Below are 14,919 nucleotides of genomic sequence, written 5' to 3'. Positions count from 1 at the left end.
CATCCTCCTCTTTCCTCAGGCCCCTCAACTACTACTCACGTCTTCTGTGTTCAGCCCCACCCTGGGCCCAGGAAAACCCCCAGCCTGGGCTTTTCAGGATGGCCCTGGTTTCAAACATTCCTCTGGTGGTCCCACAACATATCCCGGATGTTGGATGTGGGTCTGGAACACATGATGCTGGCCAGGATGAGTAGGGATGGAGCTGCAGTGGGTGGGAGCTCAGAACTTGAAGCGGGAGGCTTCTCCCGCCAGAACTGCCAACGGGCAACCCCGCCCCTGACAAAGGCCTGATTCAGAGGGAGGTGACCTCAGTGCTGAGGGGAGGGAGGAAGAGGAAGGGAGGTAGAGCAGAGCCTCTCTGGCCCTCCTTCAGAGGAGACAGGGAAGAGGGAACAGCTGCTCAGGGGTCTCTGGGTGACAGGGGACAGGGACGAGGCTGGTTCAGCCCAATCACTGAGTGAATCCAGGTGACCACTATCTCTACAGCCTAGTCAGTCATGCAGGAGCCCAGAAGAGATCGGCTTGTCCTGGCCTTTCAGTCGGTGAGATCAAAGGAGTGGAGCCTGCTGCTCCCACCCCCTCCCCAGCCAGGGCACAGGCAAGACCCCACCCTAAACTCAGAGTCCAGGCCTGGGAGGATGGGGCCAGAGAGATGGCAGCAAGCCTGTCCTCCAGGCTCCCTTACTCTGGCCCTTAGCCAAGGACTCGGGCCCTGAGGAGCCCCTCACTCACAAGCTGTTCCCCCCAGAGTCCTCTAGGGAGTAAAGCTAGAGGCCAGGAGATGGGGGAGGGGTGGGCAGCTGTGGGAAGGCAAAGACCGAGCTCACTTTAATAACAGAATCATCCGTAACACCAACCGTTTCTCCCTCTGCTCCCCCCACCCCCCAGCTGCTTTCTGGAATCTCCGTCACACCCAAGAGTCCACTTGTAAACAGCAACTTCTGCACCCACAGCAAACACTCCTTTCCAGACAAGATCAGCCCTGGGCCGGGGTAGGGTGTGGGGAAGAAAATAAGGACTGAGGCACCAGGGCATTCCTAGCCTGAAAGTGGCCACCTTAATCTTGCCTAAGGCACCTTTTAGTCCTAAGTATTCCAAATGGTCTCCTCCCTCCTCAGGGAAAGAGGCAGACAAGAATTTCCTTCCCTCCTCCTGACAACTGGCCCCACAACACAATAGCCCTTCTGAGAGGCCTGTGTCCATGGGGAAGGGGCCCACTACATCCCTCCTCCAACTTCCTCTTTAGAGGCACTCCAAGAGCCTTCAGACCTTGGTGTAGGTTCTTTTGAACCGATGGTAAGATCAGTTCCTGCCCTTCTAGGCAGCGCAGGAGGGAAGGGCAGTAATGTTACAAGTCCAAAAGGCCTACAGATTTCAACACCTCTTATCTCTCCTCCCCTGATTCTTCATGTTCCCTGTCCACAGCATAACCCAACAATAATAAAAGCAGCTGCTGGGGGTGGGGAGAGGGAAGGGGCTCTGACACAGACACAATGGGTTTATTTATAGGGCCACACGCCAGGGGCTCTGTAGCCAAGAAGCCTAGGCCACACTCCCAAAAGCCCAGCTGGGCCCATCCTAGCCCAGCCAAGGGTACTGGAAAAAGCCTCAGACCAGAAGGCAGAAGGTTGATAGTCCCAATATAACTTATTTACTATGTGACTTTAGACAAATCACTCAGTTTCTCAGGGACAAGTTTCTTCACTCCAAGTAGAGGCCTTTCTAAAACAGTGGTTCCAAGGGTGGTTCAAAGACCCTGAGATCCTTTCAAGGAATCCATAGGGTCAAAACTGTTTCCATAATACCACTAAGACATTATTTGCCTTTTTAACTCTCATTCTCTCAAGAGTATATAGTGGCATTTTCCAGAGACACGTGACAACATGACAGATTGAATACAGAAGCAGATAATGAGAATCCAGCTGCCTTCTATTGAGTTAGACATTACAGATTTGCAAAAATGAAGGACAATGCTTTTACTATTTTTTCTGCTTTGGAAAATATATAATTATTTTTCATAAAATCTGTTAATATGTAATAGGTTTATTGTTATTTTAAATGACTTAAATAAATGTCGGAAACTTTCAGTTCTAATTTATATTTCAGTAAATGTCAATAGGTGTAACCCATATGAACCAAAGCTCTTTGGGGAGAAAAAAAGCTCTTTGGAGTCTTCAATTTTTAAGAGCGTAGAGGGGTCCTTAGACCAAATAGTTTGAAAAGAATCACTTTTCTAGAACAGTGCTGCCCAGGAGAACTTTCTGCAATGATGAAAATGTTTATTCTGTGCTTTCCAATATGGTAGCCACCAGCCACACATGGCTACTGAGAATTTGAAATGTGGCTGGTGCAACTGAAAAACTGAATTATAAATAATTTTTTTATTTAAGTATAGCTGATTTACAATATTGTGTTAGTTTCAAGTCAGCAAGGTGATTCAGCTACATATATATGTATATATATATTTTCCAGTTCTTCTCCATTTAGGTTATTACAAGATATTGAATATAGTTCCCTACAGTGTAGAGTAAATCCTTGTTGTTTATCTGTTTTACATATAGTGGTATGAATTTTCGGTTTAAATGGTCACATGCACTGGATGGATCTGGAGTTTATCATATCAAGTGAAGTAAGCCAAAAAGAGAAAGAAAAATACCATATAGAATCACTTGCATGTGGAATCAAAAAAATTAGACAAATGAACTTATTTACAAAACAGCAACAGACTCACAGACATCGAAAACAAACATGTACCAGGCGGAAAAAGGGGTGGGGAGGGATAAATGAGGAGTTTGGAATTTGCAGATACTAACTACTATATGTAAAGTAGATAAACAACAAGGTCCTATGTATAGAGAACTATATTCAATACATGTAATAGCCTATAATGAAAAAGAATATGAAAAGGTACATATGTAACTGAATCACTATGCTGTACACCAGAAATTAACACAATATTGTAAACTGACTATACGTCAATAAATAAATAAATAGCCATATGCAGCTGGTGGCTACTATATGGACAGTGCAGTTCTAGAAGATTCCTGGGATTCCTCGATGGAAAGAAGTCACTGCTTCTTTCACCAAGCCTAGAGCCTCAGGGTAGGAAAGGACAGGTCTTGGCACTCCTGTCCCCAGGCTTTTGCTCACACTGTTTCTCACTCTCTCCTCACCAGAGGCCATCTCAGCCAGATGGTTAGCCCTGACTGGCACTCTTACCAAGGCTTAGTGTTAGTTGCTCTCTCATTCTCTGCAATGACTACTTCACACCCTCTCCACTGGCCTCAAATTTCTGGCTTACCACCTCCCCTCTTTATTCCCCCAGAAGATTAAAGCCAGCACAGGGGAAACCTCTCCAATCTCCTGCCATCACCCTCCCAGCCCCATCGGAATACCTCTGTACCTCCCCTTCTCCTCCAGTTACAGCAGCGGGGTTGCCCTCTTCCCAGGTCAGGCCAGTCCTTCAGGCCGCAGACCCTCCTCATTTATGTCTTCAATAACTCCCTCTTCAAGGGATCTTTCCTACCTGCGTTTACAACTTCTTTGGTGTCTTTCATCTTAAAAATAATTCCCCCCCTATGTTTCTCTAGATACTGCCCTCTTCTGCCTTTCACAGCCAAACTTCTCAAAAATCAAGCCGTCCTCACTTCTCACTCCTTCCTCAACCTGGTCCAGCTTCAGCAGTAACTGCCACAATGCTAAATCCAAACAGTATTTTTCAGTCACCATTGCCTTCTTAGGCACAAGTGCCCCTGGTGGCCATTTCCTGCTGGACTATTTTTTTAAGGCTTTGAGACATAGTTCAACTCCCACACAACTCACCAATTTAAAGTACACAATTCAGTGGTTTGTAGTATATTCAGATATATGCAATCATGACGACAGTCAATTTTAGAACGTTTTCATTACCCCTTAGTTATCACCCCCTCACACCCAAACCTAGGCAACCACTGATCTATTTTCTGTCCTAATGTATAATTTTCCTATTCTGGACATTTCACATGAATGGAATCATATAATGGGTGGTCTTTGTGACTAGCATCTTTCACTTTGCATAATGTTTTCAAGGTGAATCCCTGTTAAAGCATATACTGGTACTACATTCCTCTCTACGGCCAAATGATATTCCATTGTATGGCTATGCCACAATTTGTTTATCCATTCATCTGCTGATGGACATTTGAGCTATTATGTATAATGCTGCTATAAGCACTAGTGTGTAAGTTTTGTGTAGATGAAAGTTTTTTCATTTCCCCTTGGGTATACACCTAGAAGTGGGATTGCTGGGTCATATGGTGACTTTAGGTTTAACTTTTTGAGGAATCGCCAAACTGTTTCCCAAAGTGGATGCACCATTTTACAATCCTATCAACAGTGTATGAGGGTTGCAATTTCTCCACATCTTCACCACTTGCTTTTGTCTGATTTTCTGATTCTACTCACCCTAGTGTATCTCATTATGGTTTTGATTTATATTTCTGATTGATGATGTCCAGCATCTTTTCATGTGCTTATTGGACATTTATTTGTATGTCTTCCCTGGAGAAATGTCTATTCAGATCCTTTGCCCATTCTTTAATTGGGTTCTGTGTCTTTTTTCTATCGAGTTGGAAGAATTCTTTATATATTCTGAACAAAAGCCCCTTACAGATATACGATTTGCAAAACTTTTCTCCTACTCTGTGGTTGTCTTTTCACTGTCTTGATGGTGACCATTTCCCCCCAGACAACTTTTCCCTTGTCTACTACGCTCCTCCTCTCCCTGCAGCCATCTTCCACCTCTACTTCTGTGTTATTAGTGGTGTGTATGCTTTTTAAAAAAAAAAAAACAGATATAGCAGCATGTTCTCATTCTTCTACATTGTTTGTTAGCAAAACAATTAAATAAAACCCCAAACCACAGACTTTACTTGGATTTTACTAGTTTTTCCACTGATGTCCTTTCCACTGGTTTTATTCCAAGATCCAATCCAGGGCCCCACATTGTACTTAATCACCATGTCTCCTTAGTTTCCTATGATCCATGACAGTTCCTCAGTCTTCCCTTGTATTTTGTGACCTTGACCCTTTGGAAGGCAACTGGGCAGTATTTTGGAGAATATTCTCTAATGTGAGTTTGATGTTTTCTCCAACGAGATTGAGGTTATGGATTTTTGAAAAGAACACCACAGAGGTGATGTGTCTTTCTCAGTGCATAATATCAGGGGGTATGTATACAAGATGCTGAGATGTCTTATTACTGGTGATGTTAGCCTTGATCACTTAAGGTTAAGTGGCATTTACTAGTGGTTTCCTCCACCATAAAATATTTTTCTTTTGTATTTAATAAATATTTGGGGGATGGGTGGCAATACTTTGTGACCATGCAAAATCCTGTTTCTGCTTCAATTTTCACTCACTAATTTTAGGATTCATCAGTGGATCCTGCTTGTAGCAATTACTATGGTGTTTCAAGGATAATTTTCAATTTCCCTCATTCCTTGTACTTTACTAATTGGAAGTTTTCTGTAAGGAAAAGCTGTCTCTTAACTCCCATTTATTCACTTAATTACTTATTTATATTAGTATGGACTCCTAGGCATTATTTCATTCTTTAGATTATAAACCAATATTAATCATGAGTCCTTATTTTGCCGCTTAAATTCCAGCCATTCTCTCAGGTTGGCTACTATGTTCTTTCAACCCGCCTCCATTTATTTAAAAAAAAATCATTTTTAAAAAACATTTGCTTACTTTCTGGAATTATAAAGATGTTCCAGGCTTGTCTTGTATTTTCCCTGCCACAATCTCTTTTCCAAGAAGCTCCAGCAGAGCAATCTTGTTTCTAAAACTGTAAATCTGACTGTGTCCCTCCTGCTTCAAATCTTCCCATGACCTCCTACTGCTTCAGGGACAGATGAAAGCCTTCAACACGACCCTGGAAACCCTGCCCTGGTCTGGCCCCAAGAGCAGTTCTTCTGAAAAGCTGTCTGGACTGATGTGGCCCATGTTGATCTCTCTTCCTCAAGTGCCTCCTGCAGGTCAGTACCTCAAGCTGTAATGCATCCTGTTTTCTAGTACTCTTGTGAGAAGGGGGCACTTCCACACTGTTAGAATGGGAGCTCCCTGAGGCGCCCTGCTTATTTTCTGTTCTCTCTCACTACTTCCTGCCAATGAGACCCTGGGCCTGGTGATCTCCTTTCATTCCAGACAGAAAAAGACTAGAAAGAAGGGATAGGTGAGAATGGATAGTGGGCTCATCAGGTTCCCTTAAAGGTCCCCAAGGATCCTCCATCCGAGTGGATCTGAAGGACCATAAGGCAAGCCATAATGAGGTGTTAAGGAAGGGACATTTTCAGATTTGTCCCCAACATTGATGTGATCTTGTCCAAGCTCTCAACCTATGCCCAGGCCCCAGTGACGCCCTCTGGCAAAGGGACTAATCTATTCATTCTGCAGATACTCTTGGCAGATCACTCAGTATGAGGTACAGTGCTGGGTATTGGGGGGCAGTTTAGAGATGAGACAGCTCTTCTCAGACTTCTTGGAGCTTTCAGATTAGTAGGGGATGTAAGACATGCAGGCACATAGCTGTACAGTGAAGGAGGTGCCACAAGAGAAGTCTGGAGAAATTTAAAAATCAGGAAAGAAATATTAAGCTGGAGCTGGAAGAGTTTTTCCAAATTTGAGGCATCCAGTGAACTGAGCCTTTATAGACAGGTAGGGTTTAGGTACAAGGGAAAGGGAAGGGGGTCACTTCAGGCAGTGGGAGGCAGAACTCTCTGGGTGTGTATGGGAACAGAAAGACAGTGCAGTTGGACTGAAGGGTGTTTGAAGGTGAGTGTTTCCTGGTACCCTGGCCCATACCAGTTACTAACTCCTCTCCTATTCCCTGACCAAATAGGAGAGTCAGCATCTTTTCAACGTCCTGGGTGTAACCAGAGACATGCTGGGTCCCCTAGGAGGAACCAAGGCAGAGAGGATCCTGCAGGCGATGGCAGAGCTGACTACTGGAATGGCAGCTATCTGCTCTCAGATCCAGAAGGAAAAAGGGCCTGGGAGGCTATACCTGCAGGCCCCAAAGAGCTGGGCATGTACTCTCCTAGGTCCCCATGCTCAGCCCTCAGTGGTTCAGATAATGGCCTCTTTCTTCTAAGGGAAAGGCTCTGGCCAGCCAAGTACCTTCCACGTCGAGGCAGCTTCAATGTTGACTCAGTGGGCACCATGTGGCCACAGCCCACAGGTGATCTCCTAAGCTGCCAGCTCTGCTCTGGGAGGAGATAGTAGCTCTGGTTCACCCACAGGTCCCACTGGGCTCTGTTCATTTGTGCCCACAAATGGGAGTCAGGCTCCCTGGATTCGGTTCTGGCTCAGCCATTCTGCCTTCCCCTTAGGGGAAGCCTAGAATCCCTTGGACTCAGTCTTCTTATCTGTAAAATGGGTGAACTATGACTCCTCTCTTCCTGCAGGGCATAGAAGAGAAGGATGAGCTCACATCTGGAAAGGAACTGCAGCTGAGAAGACAGGTCTCCTTGTATGGGGTGGGGGGTGCTGGGGTGAGGAGCATGGCAGGACCTTTACAGAGAAGCCATTAGCTTTGATGCTGCCTTCCTCCTACAGGCAACACAGGCTTCCGAGGAAAGCAAGGGGGTAGAGAGGAAGGGACAGCAAAATCAAGAGCTTTAGCTTTCTAGCCCCAGGGACAGGAAGTGAGGTGCTGTCTACAGAGGAAGCAAGAAGCAAATACCCCCCAACTTCCCCTCAGCCTGCAGTGAAAAGGAAGGCTCCAGCTTCAGGAGCCCACAGGCACAGGTTGGAGAAACAGAGGCAGTGGCATGGAGGTAGGAGAGGAAGCATCAGTGGCACTATCTGGCAGAGAAGGGGGCTTCTCATCTTGGGCATGATAAAACTCAAAGGGACCCAGGACATCCCACAGACTGGGGTAGAAGGAAGAAAAGCCACTGAAGTCAAGTTAAGAAACCCAGCTTTCCAGGTCACATGGTACCATATCTGCAGTCCTGGCCCCAGACTCCTGCCCCAGCTCTGTGCTGCATCATGCCAACACACGCATACTCCCACACACACCAGGCTGGGCAGGGCCTCTGATGACCTGGTCTGACAATACTTGCCCTGTCTTTGCAGTCTCCATCACAGCTATAACTTTATAACTTTAATTATTTGATTAATGCGGACTTTTGGGATCACCACTGTACCCCCTGAGTCTGGCCTATACCTAGCACCTAGTAAATGCTGGCCATAGCTTGAGAACTCCTCAGAGACTGCTTTTGGCTTCTGAATGAAGTATATGAAGGTGAATGAACCCTGATCTTGGCCTGTGGTCAACTGGGGGATCCTGAGGTGGGTGGTGAAGGTCAGAAACCAGAGAACTGACAGAGGTGGCAAAAGAAATCTCTGCACATGCAGACATTGCCTACAAGTGACAGATGAAGGTGTCGCTGTATGGTATCTTTGGGGTAGGGGTGAGAAAATAATATTTGTATTTATTTTTGTATAAAAAACTTGAGGATATGTAAGAAAATTAATATGTGATTGTCTATGGAGGGAGAAGGGGGTGGAGGAGGGAGTGCAATTTCTCAATGTATGCATTTTCGTATCATTTTGATTTTTGGACTTTATTTTAAAAAATGAAAAAAACAAAAACATGACTTTTTTTTTTTAAAGTTAGAAGGAATAACCACTTGACCAGGTGATTTCTAAAGCCCCTTCCAGCTGGGGCCATCTACTCTCTTCCCATGTTAGGAAGTAAGGACCAAGCTCCTGCGGCAAGGGAGGGGTGAGGAGGTCTAGATAGATGAGTGTGGGGGCATCAGTCAAGGAACACCAGTGTTTTCACTCCCTTTCTTTCCAGAAATCTCTCCCTGGCCTAGGGCAGATCCCCTGACACACACACACACACACACACACACACACACACACACACACTGTGGTGTGCGCTGGTAGCAACAAACTATTTGGAAGCTGGTTGGGGACACTTCCACCTGGATGAGAACTAGGTTCATTCTTACCCCTGGGAAGGGGGTAAGTCTGGCCAAGGGCAGAGGCAGAGGTGAGAGCTTGGGCAAGGGGAAAGCTTTGGGCAGGTGGAGGTAAGGTGAGGAAAACAACTCCTGGAAGCACCTGGGGCTGCTGTAGGCAGGTTCTGGGGGTGTCTCAACAGATCCTCACACAAAAGGGCCAATTACAGCCCCCACATCAAGTCAGCTTGGAGTAAAATGAATCAGTCCCTGGGAACTGCAGCTGCTGAGAACCCCAGGGCCACATCCCAGGAGTTCCAGGGCCCCTCACAGTCCTGTCAAGGAAAAACCTCATTATTCTCCTACCCAGAGGGTGTTCAGGGAGGACAATTTCAAGCCCTGAATGAGAGTGAGAACTGTAGGCCAACGCCTCAAGCAGCACTCACCACTTAAGCCTTGCAGGCAATAGCATGAGCAGCAGAATGGGGCATCTCTCCTTTGCAAATATCTATACATTAAAACAAAACAAAACAAAACAAAACACTTAGTGAATAATGGAGAACTCCCAGAGCTTAAGGACCAGCATAAGGTTCAGGGAGCTGTGCCTGACTAGGCTCTTTTCAGCAGCTGCTGGATTTTTAGAAATCAGGAATAACAGCAATGATAATTCACCTTAATAATAGCCTGGCCTCTTCAGGCCTCTTTCATCTGTGTAACTCCCAGAGCAGGGGAAACGGTAATTATCAAGCAGGTGCCACGCCTCAAAGATGATGTATGATTAATCCATCAACATAAGCTGGGAAACTGAGGCCCAGGGAGAAGGATTTTCCCTCACATGGAAATAAGGATATAGGTGATGAGGGCCACAGGGCAGTGAGGAACTGCAGGTACCCACTCCATACCTGCTGTGTTTTGGGAGGATGCTGAAGACAAAGGCACTCCTTTCAGAGTCAGCCAGACCCATGCTTGGGGTGAAGGTGAGGACGACCCCAGGTATATGTCCCAAGCCCCCTCCCCAGGCTGCAACAGGGCCTGGTGATAGCCTTGGTTGGAAGTCTGGGGTTCTGATCTTGAGCCAAAAACACTACTCTCCCAAAGTACTGCAAGCAGGCCAATAGCTGCTTTGAGCATCTCTGCCATCTCTGCAATGCTCACAGGCACCACAGGGTGAGGGCTGAGATTCCAAATACCCCTGCACCACAGGTACAGGGGGTACCTGGCAGCCAGGTGGCTAGGTCACATCAAAATCATGTCAAGTAGAAAGCCTGCTTCTTTTGGACCCCAGACCATCTCTGCAGTCCTCACCCATCTTTGGCACTGATTTTTATATAAACTTTTTTTGGGGGGGATAGGTAATTCAGTTTATGTATTTATTTAAATGGAGGTACTGGGGATTGAACCCAGGACCTCGTGCACATGCACAATACCCTACCCTTGTTCTGGGTACTGATCTTAAAATATTGAGATCTTCCTACAGCAAAACCTGCCTAGTGGTCACTGCTTTAGAAACCAGCAGAGGAGGCTCAGTTGGCTTGTGCCTCTTCCAGGAGCATAGGGGAGTGTGGGCAAAGAGTCACAGAAGACCAAAGATCTTTCCCCACTATGGCCATCGAGGGAAGCAGCAGAGATTCGAATGTGGATGGAAGTATAAAGACGGAGGCATTGCTCATGCAGACCCACCCGCAGCCTACTACATGCCTGGTACTATGAGAGATGCTAGGAACAGACACAATCTCAGCTCTGGGAAACCATGCCGGCCAAGCCAGGCAGGCAGCAGCCAATGACCTTGTCTTCCAACCCTCCAGAGCAGGGCCTGGGGAAAAATATTAAGGGTGTTGTTCTAAGGGACTTGAAGTGGTTTTTCTTCATCATGTTAAGAGAGCAGACCAGAGCCTCTGGGGCACCCTGAGGTAACACTCTGACCATCTCAGAACTCAGCCCTCTGAAAGCTCAGGTTCAAGAACTGCCCTCTTGGCTTTTAATGCAGTCAGGCCCCCTCATGCACAAGAAATTAAGACAGAATAGTACAATGTCAAACACTAGACCAGAGTCAGGAGGCCTGCCTCTGACACTCATCGTTGTATGAATCACTTCCCCCTTGAATTCAGTGCACCCCCCTCCCCCCACTTTTTTTTTCAGCTTCCCCATTTTTAACATGAGGGCGTTGGACTAGACTGTCTCTAGGATTCCTTCCAGCCTATGACTCTATGTTGTTTAGATGTGGTGACAGATCCCAGATTGATTTACATAAATTTGCATGTTCAATCAGAAATCCCAAACTCCAAGTATAGAAAATCCAATCAGTCTATTAGTGCAGCCAGACTAGGGCTGGAGGAGCCTGCCAGGTTCGGGTGAGATTGTCAAAGCAGACAGTGGTAGTGGTGGTGAATTAGGGGAGGAGCCGGGGAAGCAGGGGTGGCAGCAGCACTTGTTCTGAGAGATGCGGTTCTGGTGCTCCAGGGCTGATGGGGACAGGGACCTCTCTTCAGCTATCAGGCAAGGGTCCTTTCTCCTCCTGCTTCTAACAGGGCCTCTGGCTGGCAGGGCTCAGAGCCACACCCCAAGAGGAAACAGCAGCTTCTGCCTAGCAACAGCCGCATCCCTCACTCTGACAGGGACTCCACCATTAACCACTTTCTGGGAAACTGACCTCCCTGGGAGCTGCCATTCTCCATTCCAGGGGCTCCCAGCTCCCAGTAGTGAGGAAGGTTTCCCTGGGGTCTAACCTAAATACCTCCTGCTGCAGCTTCACTCCCACAGGCAGCAGGGTCCAGAAAAGAGGGCTCCCCCGGCCCAGGGGAGCCAGCAGAGGGGCAGGCAATGCAGAAGAATGTGCCCCACGTCCAACCAATCCCATGGCCTCTCTAAACACCACCTCTTCTTCCACATCCCCCTCAGTACCTGGGAGACCAAGGATGAAAACAAACAAGGAGAACGTGAAGGCCTTTGGCTCTTGGGCTATTGAGCAAGTCCCAACCTGGAGAGTCTGACTCCTGAGAAAGCTCTACCCCCAGGAGGGAAGGAGTCTGGAAAGGTGGGGTTGCGGCAGCCTCTCCCTGCTGATGCCTGGCTGGCAGGGCAGGGTCTAGGTTTCTGGCTGAGGGCAGCAGAGATTCCTTAAGCCCCTTGCCTTGGAGCTGGGGGAGGTGAGTAGGGCCAAGGGGTGGGATGGGCAACAGCAGTGGGGCTCTCCTTGTCCTCTTCCCATAACAGGGTGGATGAGTGTACTGTATTCCCTTGCCTAGATCTTAAAACAAGTCCCAACAGCTGAGATACAAACTGTCTCCTGGGAATCTGTTCACCCTGCTGGCCCTTGGCTGCCTCCTCCTCTCTCAACCCCTCCCCAAAGGCCCAGCTCAAAGACTGGTCTGCCAGGACGTCTCACTAGAGGCCTTGATGGGTGGGCCAAATCCCAGCCAGGAGGAGTTCATACGCCAAGGCGCCAGGGGTGAGCAGGTCAGGCAGGATAAGGGAGTCTGCTCCCCTCCACCCAAGGTTCTAATCCTAAGTAACCTACCTCTCCAAACTCAGCCACCCTGCTGGAGGACCTTACTCCCCTCCAACTTCACACATCAGTGGAAACATACTATGTCAAAAAGTGAAAGGGAATGGTAGAGCTTTCTAAGTTCAACCGCCAAATTTTACAGTTGAGGGAAAGGAGCACCAGAGAGGCAAATTATCTTGGCTAAGATCACACAGCAAGCTAGAAAGAGCAGGGGACAGAGCTTCTCACTCCCATTCCACAGTGATAGCAGCTTGGTCCTCGTACACATTGGTGTCTGCCTGCCTATTGTAGAAGGGCCTTCCTCGCTGCAGCCCAGACCATCTGCCCCTTCTGGTTCTCACTCTCTTCCAAAGGCCTGAGCTGGAGAGAGATGCTGGAGGGCTCATGCCACCTCATGCACAGACCACAGACTGAAAACAAAGTTGAACTAAGTGGGAATATCTCCCCAGACACGAATATAAGTGTTTCTCTGAAGTAAGAAACCCGCTAACCCCAGGTTGTTCTTAGAAAGGCAGGGACCTAATATGAGAAGTGAATTTTGTGTCTCCTTTTTTGAAAGACAAGGGATCTCCCAGTCAGCTGGCATGTCTTGCAAGAGAGGGTCTGCAAAAAGGCAAATGGGCTAGGTTTATTTTTCCCCAAAGTACTGCCTATAGAATGGTTAGATGTTAATCCCTTGCTTCTGTCCTCCAGGACCACACCTGTCCCAGGCATCTGCCTCTACCATTACCGCTGGCAAACAACTGTAATTAAGCAGGAGGACCCGTGAGGGAGGACGAGCAGTGGTAGGAAGGGAATAGAAGGATTGCCTTTACAGCCAGAGAACCTGGCAGCCTAAGACCCCTGGCTTCTCAGGAAGGCGGGCATTTAAGGAGTAGCAGCTGGATAAGCTGATGGACAGCGCTGTGACACCTGGAAAACCAGGCCTGTACGAGGTAAGGGTCCTTCGTGCCCTTGGGGGCAGTGCCAGGGCTGGAGAGACTGCGGGGCCTTGGACCGAGGTTAAGGAGAGGGGGGCTGGGGTTCGGACGGCCGCTTTCCTAGTCGGCCTAGGCCAGGGGAGTGTCGGGCACAGATAAATTCTCTGCATTCTTCTGGCACCGCAGCCAGGACTCAGAGAGCCTTTCCTGCAGGCGCTGCCCTGGCCCCACTCCCTGACCAGCCCTTCTCCCTTTCTCAACCTCTCTTTAGTGTTCAGCCCACCGCGCTCCCCTTCCCGCAGCCCCCCAAAGCCATCGAAGGGTCGCTCCGGGAGACCCTGATCTCTCCGCCTCTCCCCACCTCCCCCACGCCCTACCGCCCCAGGCCACCAGGACTGCAAGGAGTGCGAAGAGGAGCCCGGGGCTCGCCTCCGCGCCTGCGCTTTGGGGAGAGTCTCCCCACTGCAACAACCCGACACCGCTAAGCGGCACCCGGACGGTGGGATGCGCGTGGGGTGGGGTGCGCAGCTGGGGCAAGGTCAGTGCTTTCAAAAGGGAGGGAGACCGGCCCCCGGAACATCCCCCTCTCCGGAAAGTTTCCCTTCCGGGGCCACGGAGTGTGCGCGAGGACGGCGCGGGGGGCGGGAGGGGGTAGGGTGGGGGTGGACAGAGTCGCAGCCAGACCCCCGGGGTGAGGTGAGGCAGAAGGGAGGGGCGGGCAGCGAGGTCGGGCAGGAAACTGCGCCGCTCTCTCTGACCCAAGGCTGCCACGAGAGCCTTACCCTCCATACCTCCCACCCCCAGCCCAGGGCTTACAGACCACCCATTTGCCGTCCTTTATATCCCAAGTAGGCCCAGAACTCACCGAAATCAGGTGTTGAGCTGGGCCAGGGCAGGCCGGATCTGCCGGGTCCATGGCCGCGGCTCCAGGGGCGGGGGGCAGAGAAAAAGGGGGGTGTTGGGGCCGCCTCTTGATGTCAAGGCTTTAAAGGGGCCAGTGAACCCCGCCCCTCGCCCAGACCCCGCCCCCTTCTCCTGCACAGCCAATCCACGTTTACCCTGAATGCGCGCCCCTCCCAGCCCCCTCCAGATGTTCCCAGGACGAAAGCTAAGTCCGCCCGGCCCGAGCGCGCGGCTTCCGCCCTAGAGGGAAGGACCTCCCCTCCCCCCTACAGAGAAACAGTCTTTCCAGACCTGGCCAGGTCCGGTCTGGTAAATCTCCCCAGTGTCGGGATAGGAGAAGCTGGGCTAGGCCGAGCGGGGGTGGAATGAGGGGCACCTATAGCAGAGAAAACTAAGTAGGTGCACGCGGACCCATAGGCATGCGCGTTTGCTTCTGTGGGGTTGGGCGTGCACGTGTGTATGTGGTTGTGAGCGTCGGTGTTTGTAATTTGCCTTCCTGCATACGTGTTGGGTGTAAATCTATGGGAAGAGGCTTAAGTGCCTGCTTGGCCTTAAATGCTCCCGCCTCCCTTTTCCTCTTCCCAGATCGGGTCCTTTCAGCAATATGGAAACCTGGGCGCTGGAAACAGGCTCCGAG

The 14,919-nt window shown here is 49.1% G+C and overlaps 1 protein-coding gene across 4 annotated transcripts in view; it reads right to left on the bottom strand.

Moving 5' to 3' along the window:
• The window catches only part of NCKAP5L (NCK associated protein 5 like), a 30,130-nt gene extending 15,753 nt beyond the window's left edge, over positions 1-14,377 (bottom strand). For 2 of the 4 annotated variants that reach the window (XM_072972831.1, XM_072972833.1), the window contains exons 1-2: positions 14,245-14,320; positions 9,401-9,462 (exon numbers count right to left, since the gene is read on the bottom strand). The gene's annotated coding sequence lies outside the window, so the exon portion shown is untranslated. Of the gene's footprint in view, positions 1-9,400; positions 9,463-14,244 lie in introns of all 4 variants that reach the window. The other 2 variants (XM_006202947.3, XM_072972832.1) reach the window with 1 other exon arrangement.
• Between the last annotated feature and the right edge of the window lie 542 nt (positions 14,378-14,919).

This window comes from Vicugna pacos, chromosome 12 (assembly GCF_048564905.1).
Source record: "Vicugna pacos chromosome 12, VicPac4, whole genome shotgun sequence".
In the NCBI taxonomy this organism is placed as follows: domain Eukaryota; kingdom Metazoa; phylum Chordata; class Mammalia; order Artiodactyla; family Camelidae; genus Vicugna; species Vicugna pacos.
This window is presented reverse-complemented; position numbering and strand designations above follow the sequence as displayed.